This window comes from Eretmochelys imbricata, chromosome 9 (assembly GCF_965152235.1).
Source record: "Eretmochelys imbricata isolate rEreImb1 chromosome 9, rEreImb1.hap1, whole genome shotgun sequence".
Taxonomy (NCBI): Eukaryota; Metazoa; Chordata; order Testudines; family Cheloniidae; genus Eretmochelys; species Eretmochelys imbricata.
The window spans coordinates 84,626,409-84,646,301 of NC_135580.1; positions in this window are offsets into that span (position 1 = coordinate 84,626,409).

Consider the following 19,893-nt stretch of genomic DNA (forward strand, 5'->3'; position numbering starts at 1 on the left):
TCTCCCCTCCCCCCCTGCAGTGCCTGCCTTCATCTCTTCTCTCCCTTTCACCCTCTACACCTTCCTTCACCCCCTGTGCCCTCCTCCACCCCTTTTCCCCTCACCCACTGCGCCCTCCTTCCTCCTCCTCCTCCCCTCCTTGTGCCATCCTTCCTCCTCCACTCACCCTGTGCGCCCTCCTTCACCTCTGCATCCTCCTCCCCCTTTCACCCTCTGCACCTTCCTTCACTCACCCCCCCGCGCCCTCCTTTGCCCCTTTCCTCCTCCCCTCATTCCATTTCCTCCTCCCCTCACCCACCCCTGCACCCTCCTTCCTCCTTCAGCCCTCCTCCACTCACCTCGTGCCATCAGTCTCCTCCTTATGCTTCCCACTTCTTGCCTCCTCTTCACTCACCACAACTCCTGGGTGATGGAACTTAAAGTGATTTCCTCATATACAGGATTTACCGTTTGGTTCAATGATTTTCAGCACCCCCACTATAAAAACTGTTTCAATGCCACTGGCCCAACCTGCTCCCTCTTGCTTCTGCCACTACCTCCTTTATGCCCCAGCTCAGACATCTTTAAAATGCCCATGTGTTTTGTTTTAATCCCAGACACTGGAGCAGGAAAGAGAGTGAAAAAAAGGTAGAAGGACAGATTCCTTCGTGCTGTTTTCAAACAACCACCCAAAAAAACCAAACAAACCACACAGCACTTCTGCAATGGGGTTACTAGAGCTGTTTCCTGTATTAAATGCTGGCGTGGATGGGGTTGTTTTCTCATGATCATAATTGTAGTTGTTGTCGAATCAGTTCATCAAAAACAGCACAACTACCATGAGAAGGACCAGCTTCTAGTGCAAGTGCCTCCAAAGCAAAGGGTCATAGTAGATGTAGCAGCCCACTACTTCACCTGCTGCACCATTAAAGGCCAAATTTTCAAAAGGGGCTTCAACTGCCCCCCCCCAATTTGCATATATTTAAAGTGCTCACAACCCTGAAGGGAAACTTTTCTGTACTATCACTGTGTTCTCAAACAGAAGTGACTCTGTCTCCTCTTATACTCAGTATACACATGCTGAATTTTGTGTGTGCATTGGCACTGCAAATCATTGTGGATGCAAAGTTATATGCACACAAATAGAACCCTCGTTTTGCAAATTTGATCTTAAGAACTGGCAAGAGCTAACTCTATCTGGCCTGTAGCTGTGTAGTGTACTTATAAAATGTGTTTGTATAATTTTGCTGCCATAGGAAAGATTAGTACTAAAGTAGAATTGTGGGATTAAGGGGATGCTGTCAAACTTGGTAGGACTTTAAGTGAACATATCTAGACAACTGTCTCATGTGATAAAACTTTTCTCAAAGATTCCACCCACTGTGTATGATGATCTGAACCAATTCTTGCTGCCAACCTCAACTTAAAAATAATAATGTCACTACTTAAGACATATTGTGCTGTGAAAAAACTTGGTCTGTCTTATTATAGCATGTGTGTGCCAGTTCTGTATTCCAATGCAACAGTTAAGGCCCTCCATCTTCATAATTGTCAGCATCAGGTACATTCAATTTTCAAAATAAACTACAAAGGCAAACTAGTATAGATAAGGACTTGTAAATAAGACCACTTTCATTGTAGTTATTCTAGGACCTCCAGTCAGCTCTGCCATAGCCTTCAGTGCTACCCTGGACAAGTTATTTACCCTCAGTCTCCCCCCACCCCATTAAAATAGGGAGGAAGTTATTTGCCTCAACCACTTGGCAACTATTGGTTGAAAAACCCACTATAAAAGCTTATTGGTTAAGTCAACTGTGAACAAAAAATGAGGGAACAAATATGAGAATTTTGTACAAGGCTTCTCTTATGTTATCTAGCAACCTATGTGTATTGTATTTCTATTTGTCAGAAATCATTCCTCAAATACAGTTGGCCTTGCCTTTGCAGGTGGGGGTTATGGAACAGTGCAAATTGCAAGAGAATTTAAAGATACAGATGCCATGTCAGACCTAAAAAACAAAATAAGGTATGTAGTTGGGTTTTTTTTTGTTTATTAACACACTTTTTCCTGTTGCTCTATAAATAAAACTGCATATCAGGTGAAATAGCAGCACCAGACTGGTTTTCCTTTGTCACTCACACCTTCTTGAATACATGTTGTAGATGTAATGGTGGGAAGGACACATGGAGCCAGGAAGCCACCAGCACAATGTGTGGCTGTAGGATCTAAAGCTCTAGATAGGATGAGGTAACAGTAGTGAATGGAATATACTTTTTTCCCTTCCTTGCCCTCTCACTCCCACCAAGATTTCCCAAAAACCTCTCTCTTAGGGTTGGAGTTGTGGAATGAAAAGGTGGGGAAATAGGTGGATATTAACATTACCGGATCAGTCTTGTCCAGTGATTTCAGCATGATACTGGAAGGCAGAAACTCCTGCCCCAGCCATCTCTATCTGAACTTTCCCATCAGTAAATAAAGATGCTATCTCTATGGGGGTGTAGGTGATGAACTGGTTAAGTGGTATAGAAATGCTGAATCGTTATATAGACAGAAATGTGTAAATCTGTAAATTAGAAAACCAGGAGGGATTTTGAATTGAATTTTGAGGTGGATAAGAAATCAGTCGGGCAGAAAAAGCCTGCATCCTATAATTATAGGGAGTAGTCTGGCTAGCATGGGACTTAAGTAAATCCATAAAAGAGGGCAATACCAGAGGGCCTGAACTTATAAGGTGCTGAGTATTATTGAGCACTGAGGTATGAATATGGATTTGAGCTGAGGCAAGGTCAAAAAAGGAGGAATTTAGGTGATATTTTGTATCTAGTAATTGACAGACTTCTACATAAGGAAGCCGTGGGAGGAAGAGCAAAGTTTATTAATGATGTGGGTGTTTTCTGTATATCCCCTTAGTATCTGGTCTTTAATATTTTTAACTTGTGTTATAGAACAGGAAAATTGTGTTAAGATGCAGAGCAGTGGTGGGTAACAGGCAGGCCACAAGGTGGCCTGTCAGGGTAATCCACTGGCAGGCTGCCAGACCATTTGTTTACATTTGCACTGCTGCCTGCAGCTCCCGGTGCCCGTGGTTCACTGTTCCCACCACTGATCTAGAGACTTGGCATACCTAGCATTTAGAAAAATATGTAAGTACTGTTACTAGCTGTTTATAAAAATCTGGTATTTCAAAGAGTGACTTTTGTAAAACAGGTTTCAGAGTAGCAGCCGTGTTAGTCTGTGTTCGCAAAGAGAAAAGGAGTACTTGTGGCACCTTAGAGGCTAACAAATTTATTTGAGCATCAGATCCGATGAAGAGAGCTGTAGCTCACAAAAGCTTATACTCTAATAAATTTGTTAGTCTCTAAGGTGCCACAAGTACGCCTTTTCTTTTTGTAAAACAATAATTCTAAAAGCAACATTAGTTTAAATTTAAATATTTAAGGACATGTCAAGTAGCCATCTGTCTTTTTACAAATTTAATCATTGTGGTAGAGTGTTGTACCTGTCCTCAGATAGAGAATTCTTCTTCAAAACCAAGATGCTTTGTCATCCAGAGGGTTACAAAGTTATAGAAACTTGAACTTCTGTGCCATTAAGATTTTTACAGGTTATAATATTAGAACAGGTCTCAGATGTAAACACTTAATTTCTAGGGCAGTATTTATTCTTGGTTATAATATAAAGTCTGGAAAATCAGGACCTTCTTTGTAGAGTTATGAAAATTATTGAATTGTGAAGTGGCAGTGCGGTGTGAAATTATTGCTACAATTTCAATGTGAAACCTTTAAAATTTCATACATTAAACAACATTGCAGTTGATTTTCAGTTAAAACAAATTCTATCTTTAACAAAAGGCAAATATGTTTTTATTGCAATGAATATTCTTTGAGAAGAGAGAATGTTTTAGTGCTATTTTCTTGGTTTCCTTACATTACCACTTATGGAATGCTTTTGGAAATACTGGGTGCACTGCATCATTTAGCAGCACAAAAAGGATAGGGGATAGTATCCAATCAGTCTCCTGTTCCTTGAAATGCTAAGATTAACATTTCTGTGTTTGTGAAGCCAAAGGGACGCTTTCATATATTCTTACAATTCTTAAAAAGTGGTTGTTTGAGAGGTTTTCTAACTCTATTATCAAGTAGTTTTTGGGGTTTTTTTAAAACTAGTTCTCCTCCTCTGTTTAAAAGCAGACTGTCCTACTTCTCCCAGTCTTCAGATATGTTAAGGATGGTTATGAAGAGGATGGTGATCAGTTATTCTTTATGTCCACTGACAGTAGGATAAGAAATAATGGGCTTAAATCTGCAGCAAGGGAGATTTAGGTTAGATTTTAGAAAAAAGCTTTCTAATTACATGGGCAGTTACATTCTGGAATAGGCTTCCAAGACAAGTTGTGGAATCCCCATAATTAGAGGCTTTTAAGAACAGGTTGGACAAATACCTTGGTCCTGCCCCAGCACAGGGGAATAGACTTGGTGACCTCTTAGGGTCCCCTCCAGCTCCACATTTATATGTATTGTAAGATAAATACTACATAGGAGAGTTTAAAATAGTGTATTAAGCAGCTTAGTAGGTCAGTTTCTCTTCACAAAAGAAGGGTTTAGGAAAGAAGTCCCTGAGATAGACCCTACAAAAGATGAGAAAATTGGAAGAAACATAGTAACAGGGAATTGGACTGCTGTCTCTAATATAAAGCAGATCTGGGTGGTGTTTGTGGCAACAGTGATGGTTTTATTGTACATAGTTGAGGGAGCGGAAGGGATGGATATGTTTCAAGTTGTTCAGGGCAGCAAAAAAAAAAAACACACACACACACAAAGAAAGAAACAAGCTATAGGCTGTCCTGATGAGACAGAATACTCTGTGCTACTGTTCATAAACTATGGTCTATTGCTTTGAGAAAAGTGGGTAGAGAAGAGAACTGCAAGCCTAGCATTGAGCTTCTTGTGAGAGAGTTTTGGTTTATTTTTAAAAATAGAATCCAGTGTTATAGGGAACCTTCTTTGGAGAGAGAGAGAGATGAATTAAATTTATAGCCAAAGGCACAAAATGAAGAAGTGAAAGCAGTGAGAATTACAGTATATAACCAGAGGAAACACACACACACGTTTGAAACTGATCCACCTAAGTGTTGCATTTCCAGACTGAGTAGCCTGTCCTTTTAGGTAAGGTCAGTATTATAGCTGGGCATAAGTCTCAGGGAAAGTCCTTATAGAATATCTTAGATCTTAATCTTAGTGTTGAATTAATTAGAAGCCCACTAGAATAGGAAAGCAAGGCTACTAGCAGACATATCAAAGATTACCATAACAGCCCCCTTTTTAAATTGAAAAGTGGAATCAGTAGCAGCAGACAAAGCCCTCACTTTTATTAGTATGAACAAAGAGGATCTTTGTAACAGATGAAGTTAATTATATGAATAAATCTCAGGATTTATTAAGGGCTCATCTTAAACATTATCAAGATGAAATGGATTACAGACTTCTTACTAAAACCAAAGAAGATTTCAGCAAAAACTTATTTTTCAAGATGGAGTGTACTGCTCCAAGAAGAGTTTGCCACTGTATCCTCACATCTGCAAACTACTTCTACCTGAATACAGTGACCAGTCAGACTTCAGATGAATCCTATAGTTAGTAGTGAGAGCTCCCAGCTTACTACCAGGATCGGCGGGTAGTGATCGATCCCCGATAGATTGATTTATCGCATCTCATCTAGATGCGATAAACCGATCCCCGAATCGACACCTGTACTTCACCTCGGCAGGAGGAGTAAGCAGAGTCAACGGGGGAGCCACCGCGGTCAACTCGCTGCCGTGAGGACGGGCGGGAACTTGAACTAAGATACTTCGACTTCAGCTACGCAAATAGCGTATCTTAGTTCGAAACCCCACCCCCAGTGTAGTCCAGGCCTAAGTACTCGTGTAATGCAGTAGGGCCATTGATTAATAAAACATGACCTACCTTGGAAAGCCCAAGAACATTTTAAAACAAGAACATTGATCCTAAAGAGCAGGCTCATTCTATCGAGCCCTCACTGACTTCAGTGGAATTTGAATCAGGCCCATACTACTGCTGATGTGCACGGTGCTCTGCTAATAAATCAGAACACATGGTTCCTGCCCTGTGGAGTTTACACTCTTTAATGCACATACAATCCTCTTACTGGCAAAATGATAAGCCTTTCCTATTTGCTGTTCCTTCTCTGCCTTTCACTGGATATCTTATCACTTTCCTGAAAGCCATTGTAAACAGACATCTCTTATGTCAATAATTGAATTGATCACCTAAAAGGAAATAAATTGCTGTGTCTGATGTTTGCACACATGGCTGAGGCTTGTGCTTCCTATTACTTGGCATGGGATTGCTTGCCTGTCGGTGGCTCAGTTTATTGTATTTCTCAGACACCTATCATAGTGAGATCTAAACTTAATCTGTGAGGAAATGCAAAAATATAGGAATTTAAAAGGATAATTTATATAAATGTCTTCCATCCCAAGAATAAAGAAGGTTCCTATCTGCTCCTAATAAGTCAGTTGTAAGTCTCCCATTGACTCCATGGGAACAGAGGCAAAATCCGGATTAACCTTTTGTGGATCCGGCGCCAAACATATTTGTGGCCCCCCATGAGGGCAATGGAGCGTGGCGTGGGGAGGTCAGTCCCTGGAGTGATGGGCCAGCCAGAGGCAATGGGGCATGGCATGGCAAGCCCCACTCTGCCCAATGTGAGGGTACTATTTACAAATTGGCAGTTGCCAGACGCACAGTGGCCTGCCCGGCCCTTTGCTGCCAGCAAGCTCCTTCCCCTTGGGGGTGGGCCTATGTCACACCACACAGCTCCAACCCCCCCCCCCAAACACCCCGACTCCCTATGCCCAGACCCACCCACAAATGCACAGCGCCCTGCACAACACCACCCCTGCCCACATCCCAACCACAACTGCCCAGCATCCCCCACAGAACACCCACTCCCTAGTGCCCCAACACACACAGATCTTCCCTGCCCCTTCACAGCCCAGCACCACCCCTAGATTTCCTACAGACCCACTCCCCCAAGCCCTGCCTCCCGGCCACAGTCAGTGACCCTGCTGGAACTGGGACAGTCTCCACTGTAAACACTTAGCTGAGAAACTGGGACTACTTACACTTATCATGTATTAATTGTGTCAGGCAAATATTGCTGCCTTGTTGTAAGTCTGGTTCACACTTGGGAGGTTACCTTTGCACCAAGAACAACTCAAAGGTCAGCCGCTATTCCTTCTGGCTAAGCCATAATGGGTGAGCCTAGTCCAACCTTCCATGGGCCATCATAAATCCAGTTCCACAGTGATTGTCATTAATCATTCTGATCTTCTGCACATTAAGTAGTTGATGAAGTACATTTGTTTAATTAATTGAAAGAAAGGCTTGTTTACTCAACTGAAAAGCCCAGAAAGTAGCATACTTGCCGATTTCCTCTAGTGTGGACTCATTAGCATGTATCTTCTAGGAAGAAGTTAGTAGGCTGCTCCATTTATCCATATTTCTGTCAGCTAATGTAGCAAGAACACATGTCAGGGAGTATCAAGATAATTAAATGTCAACACAAAGCATCCAAAATAAATGCTTTAAAAAAGCATGTCAAATTCTCATGTTTTTAAATCAGTGAGCTGAAGGTTTAGTTATAAAGCAGTAAGTGAGTGAGTCTGTTTAGATAACGATGTGTGAACCAGCTTTCAGTGGAACATTTATGTCGTTTGTTTCCTGAGGTTAAATTAGTTTTCCTCCATACAAAAACACTGTAGCATTGATAGATGCAAACATTGGCTGCAAAAGAGAAAGGAAACAAACATCTGTTATGTGCAACAGACAGAAAAACTTGGTTAATATTTCATCTGGAGCCTAGCCATTCTGTCCATATTAGAGCAAATAGGCAAAATTGTTTTCTTGACGACACTGATGCAACTTCTAGGACACTTCTGAGAACCGGAGACGTTTCTTTGTGTGTCCATGTGATAAAGGATTCAGCTGTACTAAATATCCTTTGAGCATATCAGGAAAATACTATAGTTCAAATGAGTATGGAGAACTGAATCTGGTAAAAGAAAAAATGCTTCCTTTAAAAATTACACATTATTAAAGTGCTCATCACAGTCGTATGTAGCTGCCATTACATGAATTTAAGTATCTCAAAAACATGATAAAGAAGATTAAGATTCTAGGCTCTTCTCACATACTAGGATTAGAACCTGTCAAGGTTCCTCCCCCACTCTGAACTCTAGGGTACAGATGTGGGGACCTGCATGAAAAACCTCCTAAGCTTATCTTTACCAGCTTAGGTCAAAACTTCCCCAAGGTACAAAATATTCCACCCGTCGTCCTTGGATTGGCCGCTACCACCACCAAACTAATACTGGTTACTGGGGAAGAGCTGTTTGGACGCGTCTTTCCCCCCAAAATACTTCCCAAAACCTTGCACCCCACTTCCTGGACAAGGTTTGGTAAAAAGCCTCACCAATTTGCCTAGGTGACTACAGACCCAGACCCTTGGATCTTAAGAACAATGAACAATCCTCCCAAAACTTGCACCCCCCCTTTCCTGGGAAATGTTGGATAAAAAGCCTCACCAATTTGCATAGGTGACCACAGACCCAAATCCTTGGATCTGAGAACAATGAAAAAGCATTCAGTTTTCTTACAAGAAGACTTTTAATAAAAATAGAAGTAAATAGAAATAAAGAAATCCCCCCTGTAAAATCAGGATGGTAGATATCTTACAGGGTAATTAGATTCAAAAACATAGAGAACCCCTCTAGGCAAAACCTTAAGTTACAAAAAAGATACACAGACAGAAATAGTTATTCTATTCAGCACAATTCTTTTCTCAGCCATTTAAAGAAATCATAATCTAACACATACCTAGCTAGATTACTTACTAAAAGTTCTAAGACTCCATTCCTGGTCTATCCCCTGCAGAAACCAGCATACAGACAGACACACAGACCCTTTGTTTCTCTCCCTCCTCCCAGCTTTTGAAAGTATCTTGTCTCCTCATTGGTCATTTTGGTCAGGTGCCAGCGAGGTTACCTTTAGCTTCTTAACCCTTTACAGGTGAGAGGAGCTTTCCCCTGGCCAGGAGGGATTTCAAAGGGGTTTACCCTTCCCTTTATATTTATGACAGAACCATTTACTGTACTTGAGCCTCAATCCTGCAAACATGCTTAACTTTTAGGTTGAGTAGTTCCATTGACTTCAGCTGGACTACTCATACGTTTCAGTAGTGTTTTGCAGGATCAGAGTCTTGGCTGTTGGAAGGTTTGTTCCTTTGAAACATCTGATACTAGCCATTGTTGGAGACAAGATACTGCACTAGATGGACTATGGCTCTGATCCACTATAGGAATTGCTATGCCTCTTTGTCCGTATTAAAAAAGGCAAGTCTTGCATCTTTCCATAGGGGAAGAAGCCTCACTCCAGAAGCAGTGCATTTCAAGCCAAAGAGCCTTCCCTGAGAACAATCACCTCTCAAGTTCCTCCGTTTGTTGCTGCGTCTGCACTGACCAGAGCTGCTACTGCATGGTGCACAGCGAGAGGCAGTCTTTTGGAAACAGCTACACATGGTCACAACAGACCAAATTCGTCCCTGATTTCGCCTAGTATGGGATGCAATGACTACATGGGGAAAAAACCCAACATCTCGACTGAGTTTGAAATTCTTGCTCTATTTTATTACTAGCTTACCGGGCTCACTGTTTTCAGTGAGACCTTTTTAAAGATCAGTGTTTTTAAACAGAGTGGCAATGAAACTTGCCTGTCAGAGGAGGAGAATGAATAATATCAGTGATTAGCATAAGGAAGGGTTTTTCTCCTTAATTTCCTTTTTCTGAAGAATTCAACCACCAATTTTTTTTGTTGTGACATTTAACTGTGGCTTCAGGGGGTTGTCATTAAATGCTAAAGGAAACAGCTAAATGTTAAAGGAAAATTGAAGATGGATTTTAAGGATAAAAAAAATCTAATAATATTTATACAAAAGACTGAGTTTTCCATAAAAGTACATTAACAGACAATTAAATGGAAGAGGTATTTTTTCTCCACACTTAGATTATAAGAATTACTACATGGATAGCAAACAATAGAGAATTGAAACTTTAAAGACGTGGATAGTAGATTCATTCAGAATGAAGATCAAGCTTGAATGATCTCCCTGGGTTTATTTATTTATAGCTTTATAAAATTCACCCATCTTTGGGCCTGCCAGCACATGCACAGCAAAAACTATAATCAACATAAAAAAATTCAGCAAAGTCACTGAGTCTTTCCAGCCATCTGACCTCACAGGAAAGCCTGAGTGAAGAGACTGACTTTAGACTGTGTCCTGAAAGTCAGTAAACAGGGGAACAATGGTGAATTGATTTCCATGGCACAGTGGGTTTCCCTCTCTGAACACCTGGTCACAAGCCCCAGACATTAATAGCTAGGGACCATACCAGCTGATCTCAACTATTATGCCGCACAGAGAGATGTGATCTATAAAGAAGCAAGGGTCCAAACCAAACAGGACTTTAGAGATCAAAGTCAACACCTTGAATTGCTCACAAAAGCAAATAGAAAGCTGATGGTGACTATGGCAGACAAGAGATACATGCCAATAAAGCTACACAGTTCCAAAGGCAAAACAAAAAGACTTTAATGGAAACCAGTGTAACTCTACTCCTGGTTCAAGGAGTCCCTAGGAAATTCCTTGCTAACTTAAATGCCTTTGCAAATAGTTTAGATGGGGATCATTTTGCCACAATACCATTCTTTCCAACGTTTACAGCAACGCAACCTGCTGCTAGTTCTTGTAACGGGCAAGTATCTTAATCAAGGAAGGAACAAGACAATACTGAGGAGCATTTTGACAATGGTTTTTCCAGCTTCTATGGAGGAAGAAGAGAAACACGCTGGACAAAGAGCCTCTGAGTAAATTAAGAGGAGATGGGACCCCTGTAAATTGGCCTAGCCTATTTAGTTGTATAGTCCACTAAAGAATTACTTTATAACTGCACCTGACTAATTTGCTTATTGAAGGGACACGGATACAAGATACAGCTAGTGCTGCATCTTTGTGATCAATCCACAGAAGGAACCAGTTAACTGTGCTTCAGATATGCTCATTCCTCTTTAATAGTGGGATGGGCATAAGGGGCAGATTTGCCATCCTGCCCTAGCTCTAGCCAATGCTCCAGCACAGTAGGGGATGCTGATGGAAGCGGAAAGCTGTAAACTGGCCCTGGCTAGACTCGCACAGAAGCGGCTGTAACTTAGGCTAGATGAGAACTGGGTAGAGTTCTGCTTCACAACATCTCCAGAATGGCACCCCCTGCCCTTACTCTGGGGAGGAAGGGGCAGTGGCTGGTCTAGGAGGCCAGTTTTCTGCTAGCAGAGACATCTTCTCCAGCCATTTAAGGTTACTTAGTGCCACTTATGCACCCCAAAGCGGCCTTAAAAAAACCCCAAAAATCTGATCCTAAATGTTTTGACAAGACAGGGCATTCTTTTGTTAGTAACTACTTAAGATTTATACAGTAGACATACAATGGACTGTGCTTCACATGATGAGCATACAATTATCTCTTCCAAGTTGCTAAGCAAGAGTGACCCTAGAGATAGCTAATTGTCAGAATAAATTCTCATTGACTGATCAGCAATCTTGTGTTTCATTAAATGGATTTTGCTGACACTGCTGGGAGAGTTCTATAAAGCCAGTCTGAACTAGTCATACCAGCTTTCTTGCCCGTGGCAGCTAATTAAGCACTTCTGTAAAACAGTTGCTATTTTACTCCAGCTATAAATAAGCCAATTACCATAATTCTATGACATTGGAACTAAAGCATACTAGGTACTATACAGATATATAGGAAAACCCAAACCCTGCCTTGAACAGCTTACAGCCCAAAAGACAGGCAGCAGCGATAAAGAGCAAGGAGATATTTGACTATAGAGAGATGTAGCCACTTCCTGAGCATCTGGCCAAAGGTTGCTCTGCAAGCAGCCTACCCCTGGTAGCCTCATCTGGGGAGCCCTTTAGACTCTGCTGTGGCTCACAGCACCCTTTTCTGGGGCTGGTTTAACATCAAATGAAGTTCCACACAAACTTCAGAGTCCTTAATCACAAAATAATCCAAACAATCCTCAATGAGTCCTCAACATAAAATCCAAAATCATAATCCACTTCATACTTAGTTCCAGTTCCTCCACTCCATCCAGAGATTTGTCTGTCTGCTCCTCTTAGCTACCCAGCTGCAGCTTCCTCCTGCCTTTTATATTAGATCACCTGATTCCCCTCAGATGGGGTTCCTCTTGTAATCAGGGCTGGCTTAGCTCAAGGATCTTCAGCCCAAGGGCTGTTACAGATTTTATCAAACACAGACATTTGAGGGGTCTCCAAAAAAGAAAGCTAGCCTGGGTTCAACTGTAGAAAGTGGGTGGAAGTGCTCTTATAACCCCTGTAATGTCAATAACAGGACTTTTGGAAACATTTATTCTTGCAAGGGATCAGGATAAGTGCTCCCTGTCATCAGTCCTGTTGTGGCTTTGAGACAGATCTTGTTTCCATTGAAATCAATGGTAAGACTTAATTGACTTCAATGGGAACAGGATCAGACTCTTTATCATAAAGAGTTCAGGATACTTGAATACATTTTGAATAGAGCAGGGATGAAGATGTGGAAATTATTTCTACCAAAAAAAGGGGGGGGGGGGAAATAACCATTAAAAGAATTAGATAAAGTGCATCCACATAAGATGCATCCAGTGTTTGATCTCTCAAGTATGACTTGTTAAACTTATGACAAAGGATACAACATTTATCATCTAAAAAACAACGAGGTACTGTTCAGACAAATCAAGGGAAATGGATGACTAAATAACTGATCAAAGACTCCGCTTACCAGTTGGTTCACAGATCTGGACCATACAGCCATTGATAATTAATAAGATAAAGAATGTGTTCCAGAATGGCGATAACCCTTATAACATGGCAAGGCAACCACCCCTAATAGATAAGGATATTTGCATAGTATATTTCTCTAGAGTAAGTGCAGGACAGAGGGAGACACTTGGCTATTTTAATACTTTCAAAGGAGACAAAGTTCCTCCTCTACCTTGGTGGGTCTTGCGCTTATTGGCGGATTTGCTCACCTTGGAGCTTCACGGCAGCCCTCAGTTTGGCCATTTTCATGAAGCCACAGTCCAGGTCAACTCCTCCTGTGTCTGACCAGGAGTTGGGAGGTTTGGGGGGGGGGGGGGGGCCCAGGCCCACCCTCTACTCCAGGTTCCAGCCCAGGGCCCCGTGGAATGCAGCTGTCTAGAGTGCCTCCTGGAACAGCTGTGCAACAGCTACAACTCCCTGCGTAACTTCCCCATGGCCTCCTCCCAACACCTTCTTTATCCTAACCATAGGACTTTCCTCCTGGTGTTTGATAATGCTTGTACTCCTCAGTCCTCCAACAGTATGTGTTTTCACTCTCAGCTCCTTACACACACCACAAACTGAAGTGAGCTCCTTTTTAAACCCAGGTGCCCTGATTAGCCTGCCTTAATTGATTCCAGCAGCTTCTTGATTGGCTGCAGGTGTTCTAATCAGCCTGTCTGTCTAAATTGTCTCCAGAAGGTTTCTTTCTGTTTCAAAAAAAAAACAAAAACCTTCCCTGTTATCTTACCCAGGAAAGGGGACCTACTTAGCCTGCTCTCCTGCTGCTACCCTCTGGCCTAGGCTTTCCTTGCTTTTTGCTCCTGTTTTTGGCTTCCCCCCTGACCGGCCTAGACACTTTTCCCCCTTTCCTTTCTCTTTGTTGTTTTTTTTTTCTTTCTCTGCTGTTGCTAGAGTGCTGGCTAGCTGCCGGCTGGCTGTTAACCCCCTGCCCGCCCTCAGATGCTGCTGCCACTCCAGCTGAAATCCCCGCCTGAAGTGGGGGGGGGCTGCTGGCCCACTTCCCCGGGGTGGGGGGAAGTGGAAGGACCCAGCCCCCAGACCCAGCCGCTTGCTGTTTGTCTGCGGACCCGTCTCCAGTCGAGAGGAATCTTATCACTTGCTCCAGCATTTCTAGAAAGCAAAAAAGAAAGCCTGGAACAGACAGAGAAAAAGCTGTCCACCGGAGGAACACCGCCTGGGGAATCTACAAATCGCCGTGGAGGGGGCCTAAGACTGAGTAACTTTCGAACTGTGCTCTCGTGTGGGGGGAGGCCTTGACTGTGTCTTAACTGTGTTTGTAGGGACACAGGGTGTGTGGCACGGAGCTTCCCCCCGATCCATCTGTGTCCTCCCAACCCCCACACTACGATTTTCACCCCCTCACTCCACCATCTTTGCTGGTGGACTAACATCTGTCCCTGGACTCAGCTCCTCGCCCTGATTCCATCGCATGGGCCAGAAGCACCAGCCAACCAAACAGGACTCTCTGGACAAGTGTACGGTGTGGTTCATGTGGCCCCCCCCAAATTGTCCACCCCACAACTTATTCCTTTCTACTTGACCCCAACTCCTGTTAATCACCTGCCACCGTCCCCGCTGGGGCATCGGCAATGGAGGGCACCGGGGTGACCTCTGCCGCTGCCATGCCCATTGCCTCCCCAGACTCTAGGGAAGCCCCCCCAGCCGGTGGGAAAGGCCAAGGCAAGAAGAAGGGCCCCGCTAAAACCACGGGGCCCCCCATGGCAGGGGCACCCCCACTGCTGCAGCCCCGCCACCGACCACGGCGTCCTCCCCCGCTGCCCCCTCCGCCAGCTCTGTGGATGTCCCTCCCTCAGCCCCCAGGACGTATGCCCAGGCAGCAGCAGCCCCCCTGCCTGCCGCCTCATCATCTCTCCCGCCCACCGCCTCCGCCACCATTAATAGTGGCCGGGGCCCCTTTCCCACCATGACAAGGAAACACGGTGTCTGATGCCTCCTGGTGCCCACCTCGCCCCACGTGGAGACCTACGTGCGGGCGTAGGCGAGGGTGGTGGGGCCCTCGGCCATTGTGGTGGCCTCCAAATTGTATGGAAAGTTCGTTTTCTTCTTAGCATTGGAGGCTGCCGCCCAGGAAGCTGTGGAGAGGGGCCTGGCAGTGGGGGGGGGTGTTTGTCCCCCTAGAGGCGCTAGAGGACCAGGGCATCCACCTGGTCCTGACCTCTGTTCCTCCTTTTCTCCCCAGTGCTGCCCTGCTACCTGCCCTTTCCATCCTGGGGAAACCTGTTTCTGTTATCAGTCCTCTCCTGTTGGGCTGCAAGGACCCCACCCTCCGTCACATTTTTTCCTTCCACCAGCAAGTGCAACTTTTACTGCCATCAGCGGCGCATGACAGAGTGGTGCTCGAAGGGTCCTTCCTAGTCCCCCACGAGGGGGCCCGTTACTGGGTGTACTTTTCCACGGGGGAAGCCCAGTGCTACCTCTGCTGGGCGTTGGGGCATGTCCGGAGGGACTGCTCCTTAGCCCGGCAAGGAGGGGCACCTGGGATCCCCGAGACCCAGCAGGACATTGGCCCCGTCATTGCCGATGCCCCTGGCCGCCCAGTACCCGAACCCGCCCCCCCCCTCCTCTTCGGACCACCACTACTCCTATTCAGGCCCAAGGGGCACCTCCCCTACGATGCCCAGACGAGCGGGAGAGTCCTGCCCTCACTGCTGACAATCTAGCGGGGGCTATAGAGGAGGGTGTGGCAGAGATACCACCAGGCATGGGAGAGAGCCTGCCCCAGGGAGAATCCTCCCACCCTTCCCCCCCCCCCACAAGTCCCTGAGCCATCACCTTTTCCCCCTGACACGACCCCTGCTAACTAGCCCCCAGATGATGCCATGGAGGACTGGGCCCTAGTCCAGGGGAAGCGAGGCAAGTGGAAGGCTCGAGCTCCGCCTCATCTACGGGAGGTGGAGGCCCCCTGGAAGACCAGGAAGGGAGGCACCGATGCCGAACCTTCCGCTTTGCCCACGAGTGCATCCCATCCACCGGTGTCAGCCGGGAAAGACGTGGCAGCACCGGAGGGTAGTGTCTCCCCTCCATGGGAGACCCTCCCCTCCGAGACCCTCAAGGAAGCCCCTTCTGTCCTGACGCTACCCGAAGCCCCCATGAACTCTGAGGCAACCATCGTGGCAGGTGCTGCCGGGGAGAACCCCGGGGCAGCGGAAAGTGTCCTCTCCTCCATGTTCGAGGAGATCGAGGCCTTAGATCTGACCCCAGTTACCCAGGGGGAGGACGACCTTTTGCCAGCAAATCTCGATCTGGGTGACCTCACTCCACCCCTCTTTTCCCCATGCTCCCTCCCCTTAACTGCTGCTTCCGCTCCCACCTCCGAGGAGCCCCTGGACTCCTCCACCGACCCAGCCACTGATGGCACCCCGCTGATGACCACCGAGCCTGCTCAAGTGACAGCCGGTGCCACGCGGCCGGGACACGAGTCGCCAGGAGCACCCCCGTTGGTGTGGAGCAATCGACTTCCTTCCCGGCTAGGGGCCCTACAGAAGATAATCCACCTCCTGATGCTGTGGCCGCTAAATCCACCACAGAGCGCGTGCCTAGTGTCACTGAGAGCTCCCTTCCCACCCCCTTAACTCTTGAGCCTGATCGGGAGGCGCCACCATCCAGCTGCTTGCCTCCCGAAACCCAGAACCTCGCCTCTGCCCCTGCCTCTGCCCCTGCCCCTACCCCTATCCAATTTACCTCCTGCAATGTCATTGCCACCCCCGGGGCTATCTCCTTCCCTTTCCCAAATGATGACCCCCAGGGAGCGGCTTTTGTGTTCTCCTGCCCCGACCCATTAGGAGCTGCTATTTTCCCTCCACCGCCCCCTGTTGCCCCAGAGCTTGAGGTGGGCCTAGAAGCTCCAGCCCATCAGGCACCCCGTCAGGGGTCCGCACCCTGCTTGTCCATTGTAGTGGACCACAGGGCTGCACCAAGGGCCCTGCCGGGGAACAACCGGGAAGCCGTAACCCCATCCCCCCATGAGCTGTGAGGAGAGCTGCAGAAGTTTTTAGAGGATGTCCGTGGCTCCCACAACAAGGTACAACTTGCTCTCCAGCGATGGGGGGACTTTTCTCAAATCCTCCGGACTACAAGGGCCCTCATGGGGGAAGGTAAAGAGATGGGGAAGCAGGATGCTGCGGCCTACTGGCTGGTCCGCGTCTTCCATGAAAAATTACTCACCTACGGGATGGGTCATGGACTGCTGTGTGGCCCGCTGGGAGATGCGAGCATCCCTGCCAGTGAGGACTCCCCCGACCCTCCCCATGACACCTCTCACCATTGCAATGTTGAACACCTGGGATTGTAGGATGGCTCTCCGCAGGTACCAGGTGCTCTCCTTCGTTCGGGAGGGAGGGTACTCTGTGATTTTCCTGCAGGAGACCCATATGGACCTGACCGCCGAAGACAGTTGACGGCTGGAGTGGGGGCACAGGGTCTACTTTAGCCATGTCACAGTTCAACAGGCTGGAGTGGTGACCCTGTTCTCCCCTGACCTACGGCCCGAGGTGCTAGGGGTCGCCGAGGCCATGCCAGGTCACCTGCTGCATCTCCGGGTCCGTATGGAGGGGCTCATTAACGTCTATGCCCCGACATCGGGCCCAGAGCAGCTGCAATTCTACCAGCGGGCGTCCGCCTTCCTTGGCACCTTAGATTCTCACGAGTGCCTGGTCCTGGGAGGGGACTTTAATACCACCCTCGAGGAACAGGACCGCTCGGGGACCGAGCAGTGCCCGGCCGCCGCGGACACCCTCTGGGAGATAGTCGAACATCACTCCCTAGTGGACATCTGGTGCGACCACCATCCGGATGACACTTCCATGTTCACCTTTGTCCAGGTGGAAGCCCATCGGTCGAGCCACTCCCGGTTGGACCGTATTTATTTATCATGCTTCCATCTCTCACAAGCCCACTCCTCCAGCATTCAGCTGGCCCCATTTTCTGACCATCATCTATCCACCGTGACAGCCTCCCTCTGTGTGGAGAGGCCGGGGCCGGCCTACTGGCATTTTAACAACAGCCTGTTGGAGGATGAGGGCTTCGTGATGTCCTTCCAGGAATTCTGGCTGGCCTGGCGAGGGCAGCGGCATGCCTTTCCCTTGGCGCAGCGATGGTGGGACCTGGGGAAGGTGTGCGCCAGGCTTTTCTGCCGCGACTACACCCGGGGCACCAGCCAACGGAGAAATGCGGCGATAGAGCAGTTGGAACGGGAGGTCTTAGAGCTGGAGAGACGTCTGGCCGCCAGCCCCGAGGACCCGCTCCTCTGCGGAGCGTGCCGGGAGAAGCGGGAGGAGCTCCGGGCCCTCGAGGACAGTCGGGCCCGGGGCGCCTTTGTTCGATCCCGCATCTGCCTCCTTCGGGAGATGGATCGTGGCTTCCGTTTCTTCTATGCCCTGGAGAAAACGAGGGGGGCCAAGAAACATGTCACCTGCCTCCTGGCAGAAGACGGCACCCCCCTCACGGAACTGGTGGCGATGTGCGGGAGGGCCCGAGCCTTCTACGCAAGTCTTTTCTCCCCAGATCCGACCGACTCTGGGGCTTGCAGAGTGCTCTGGGAGGAGCTCCCTATGGTCAGCGCGAGCAACCAAGACCGGCTAAAGTTGCCTCTCACTCTGGCCAAGTTCTCGGAAGCCCTCCGTCGTATGCCCACTAATAAGTCTCCAGGCATGGACAGGCTGACTGTGGAGTTCTACCGCGTGTTTTGGGACGTCCTTGGCCCAGACCTAGTCACCGTCTGGGCCGAGTCTCTGCAGAGTGAGGTCCTCCCTCTTTTGTGCAGGCGAGCTGTGCTCACCTTACTGCCGAAGAAGGGGGACCTCCGCAATTTACAAAATTGGTGTCCAGTCTCGCTCCTCAGCACGGACTACAAAATTGTAGCAAAAGCAATCTCGCTGCGGCTAGGGTCCGTGCTGGCGGACGTGATCCACCCAGACCAGACCTACACTGTCCCGGACCGCAGTATCTTTGATAAACTATTTCTAGTTCGGGACCTTTTGGAACTCGGGCGTAGAGAGGGTCTGTCGTTCGCCCTCCTGTCCCTAGATCAGGAGAAGGCTTTTGATAGGGTGGACCACGGGTACCTCCTGAGCACTCTGAGGGCGTTTGGCTTCGGACCCCAGTTTGTGGGTTTTCTCCGGGTGCTGTACGCTTCCGCAGAGTGTCTGGTTAAGCTCAACTGGACCCTGACCGAACCGTTCAGCTTCGGGCGAGGAATTACGGCAGGGGTGCCTCCTCTTGGGCCAGCTGTACACTCTGGCGATCGAGCCCTTCCTCTGTCTCCTCCGCAGGAGGTTGACAGGGTTGGTGCTGCGGGAGCTGGAGCTGCGGCTGGTCCTGTCGGTGTATGCCGATGACATACTTCTCGTGGTCCAGGACCCGGGCGACTTGGCACGAGTGGAGGCATGCCAGGCCATCTATTCGGCAGCCTCCTCCGCCCGAGTCAACTGGGTCAAGAGCTCTGGCTTGGCGGTGGGGGACTGGCGGCAGGTAAGCTCCCTCCCACCCGCACTTCAGACCATCCGGTGGAGTGCAGGTCCACTGCTCTATCTCGGCGTTTACCTTTCCGCCACGCACCCTTCCCCGCCGGAGAACTGGCAAAATTTAGAGGGCGGGGTGATAGAACGGATCCGGAAATGGACGAGGCTACTCCGATGTCTCTCCCTCTGAGGGAGAGCACTGGTGCTTAACCAACTAGTCCTGTCCACGCTCTGGTACCGGCTCAACACCCTGGCCCCGGCCCCGGGTTTCCTGACCCACCTCCGGAGATTGATTCTAGAGTTCTTCTGGTCAGGAATGCACTGGGCCCCTGTTGGAGTTCTTCATCTACCCCTGAAGGAAGGAGGGCAGGGCCTGAAGTGTCTGTACACTCAGGTCCGCGTTTTCCGCCTCCAGGCCCTGCAGAGGCTCTTTTATAGTGCAAGTAGTTCGGCGTGGAGCATACTGGCGCACGCCTT